Genomic DNA, 2,998 nt, shown 5'->3' on the forward strand with positions numbered 1-2,998 from the left:
CCCCGGCGGCGCGCCGGTCCGCGGCGCTGCTGGGCGCGAGCGCGGACGCGGGCGTGCGTTCCGCGGCGCGGGACCTCGAGGACGCCCTCGAGGCCGGCGACCTCGGCGCGGCCCTCGCGCCCTTCGCCGCGGCCGCGCCCGGCGCCGCCGCGGCCGCGGCGACGCGGCCGCGGCCGCGGCCCTACGCGCCGGCCGCGGGGGACGCGACGGCGGCGGAGCGGCGCTGGTACGCGCTCGTCCGGGGCGCCACCGTCGCCAAGCGCCTCGAGGGCTCGCTCCTCGCCGACGCCGTGGAGCGCGAGACGGCCGCGGAGCTCGCGAGTTTGCCGCGCGCGGCCGCGGCCGCGCCGGCGCCGCGCGTCGACGCGTGCCTCGAGTTCGGCGCGGACTGCGGCCTGCCGACGCCGACGGGCGCCGAGGCCGCGGCGCTGGGCGCGCGCTTCGGCCGGGGCTGGGCCGCGCTCCGCGCGGCGCTCGGCGGCGACGGCGGCGCCGCGGCGGTCGCGATCCGCGACGCCGGCGGCGCCGCGGCCGACGACGACGCCGCCGCGCCGGCGGCCGGCGACGACGCGTCGACGGCGCCGCCGGCGAGCGTCGACCCGGACCACGTCTGGGGCCCGGGGACGATCCCCGCGCGGCGGCCCGCGGCGGCCGCCGCGAGAGAGGAAGACGCGGTCGCCGCGTGGCGCGACCCGAGCCGGCCGCCGGCGCTGCGCGTCGCGGACCTCCTCGGCGAGCTGCGGGGGCCCGCGGGCGAGGCCTGGGCCGAGGTCGCGGGCCTCGTCGACGCGCGGAGCGACGAGCCCCTCGACGCGGAGGCCGTCGCGGATCTCGTCGACGACGCGGCCGCGGCCGTCGCGCTCGGCGCGCGCGACGTCGTCGCCGCCGCGGCCGCGGGGCCGGTCCGCGCCGCGCCGGAGGGCGGCGGCGACGCCCGGGGCGCCTGGCGGCCGTCGGGCGCGACGGTGGAGTGGGCCCTCGACGACGACGCGCGCGCGGACGCCGACCGCGCGCGCGGCGCCGCGGCGCGCGCGCGCCGCGTCGTCGAGGCCTTCGGGTCCGCGGCGGGGCTCGGCGCGCGGGGGCTCGCCGGCGTCGTCGGCGCCGCGCCGGGGACCCCCTGGGGCGGCGGCCGGGCCTTCGCGGACGCGGTCGCGCGGCGCCTCGGCGGCGGCCGGCGCGTCGCCGGCGGCGGCGGCGGCGAGCCCTACGCCTTCCGGGGCCCGGGCGGGGCGGAGCCCCTCGACGCGGCCTTCCTCGCCCGCGCCGCGGGCCGGCGCGAGGAGGCGGCGGGCGCGGGGCTCCTCGCGGCCGCGCTGCGCGCCGCGGGCTTCCGCGCCGCGGCCGAGGGGGGCGACGCGGGCGCCCTCGAGGCCGTCCTCGACGCGTTCGGCCGCCGGGGCGCCGCCGTGGCGCCGCGGACCCTCGCCGCCGCGCTCCGGTGCGCCGACCTCGGCGCGCTGGCCGCGCCGGCGCCGCTCTGGCGCGTCGTCGTCGAGCGCTTCGCCGCGCGCGGCGGCGGCGGCGTCGTGCCGTCGCGGCTCCTGGACTGGGCCCTCCCGCCCGGGTCGACCCTGGACCTGCGCGTGCGCGCGGCGCCCCACGACGACGGCGCGAGCAGCCCGCGCGGCGCCGCGAAGTTCCGCTTCGCCGTCGACGCGCGGTGCGCCGTCGCGGACCTGCGGCTGACGATCGCGACGCGCCTCTACTGGCACGCCCAGCGCGCGTCGAAGCGGCGCAGCGCGACGCCGGCCGCCGAGGACGCGAAGACGGCCGTGCTCGCCGTCGACGGCGAAGCGGTGGACCCCGCGCTCGACGGCGCGCCCGTCTACCGCGTCTTCGCCGCGGGCGACGTCGTCGCCTACCGGTCGACGCACGCGCGCCGGTCGGGCTCCTGCAAGCCCTACAACTGGCGGCTGCCGTCGCCGGAGACGCTCGCGGCCGCGTGGAACGCGCGCGACGCGCGGCGGCCCGACAGGTGGAGCCGCCTCGCGGTCGCGGCGTGGCTCGCGCGCCACGGCTTCGAGCACCTCGCGGAGGACTTCATGAACCGCCTCATCGACGGCGCCTACCTCTTCGGCGTCGGCGCGGCGTCCGTCGCGAGCGACGACGACCTCCGGCGCGCGGGCGCGGGCGACGGGCCGACGCGGCGCCGCGTCCGGCGCCGCGCGGTCGAGGAGCGCCTCCGCGCGTCGGGCCACGCCGGCGCCGACGCGGACCGGCGCCGGCGGGTCCTCGACGAGTGCGGCTACGACTTCCGGAAGCCGCGCGCGCGCCTCGACGCCGACGCCGCGCCCGGGCCGCCCGCGGCCGAGCGCGACGCGGCCTTCCTCGAGCGCTGGCTCCACAAGGCGAGGGCCGTCGGCGACGACGTGCCCCTCCGGGCCAACGACGTGTCGCGCCACCTCCGGGAGGTCCTGCGCGACGCCGCGGCGACGCACGGCGCCGCGCGCGACGCCGCGGCGCGGTGGCTCGCGGCCCGGGGCGAGGAGAACGCGCCGCCGGCCGCGCCGAAGCCCCGGCCGCGGAAGCGGGCCGCCTACCCCGCCGCCGCGCCGCCGGCGCCCGCGCCCGCGCCGCCGCCGGCGCCCCGGGCGCCCCCGGCGCTCTTCTCGCGCGACGCGGCGCGGCTCGCGGCGAACGCGGCGCCGCGGCCCGGCGCGGCCGCGCGCGGCGCGGCCGACGCGACCTGGCGCGGCGCCTGCGCCGGCGACGCGGCCCGCGCGCTCGCCGGCCGGGACGCGCGCGGCGTGCTCGCGGCCTTCGCGGCGGCGCTCGCGGACGACGCGGCGGCCGCGTCCCACCTCGGCGACGCGGACGACGCGCCGCTCTGGTAAGCGTCGGGGGCGCCGCGGGACGGGTCGTTAGAGGAGGGGCGGGGGCCGCCGGCCGCCGGGGGCCCGGCGGGGCGCGGCGCCGGCCTGCCTCCAGCGGGGCTTCGCGGCGTCGGCCCGCGCGGACCGCGCGGACCGCGTCGCGCTCGGGCTCGGCCCCGCGC

The sequence above is a fragment of the Aureococcus anophagefferens genome (genome assembly GCF_000186865.1).
Source record: "Aureococcus anophagefferens unplaced genomic scaffold AURANscaffold_3, whole genome shotgun sequence".
NCBI lineage: Eukaryota > Pelagophyceae > Pelagomonadales > Pelagomonadaceae > Aureococcus > Aureococcus anophagefferens.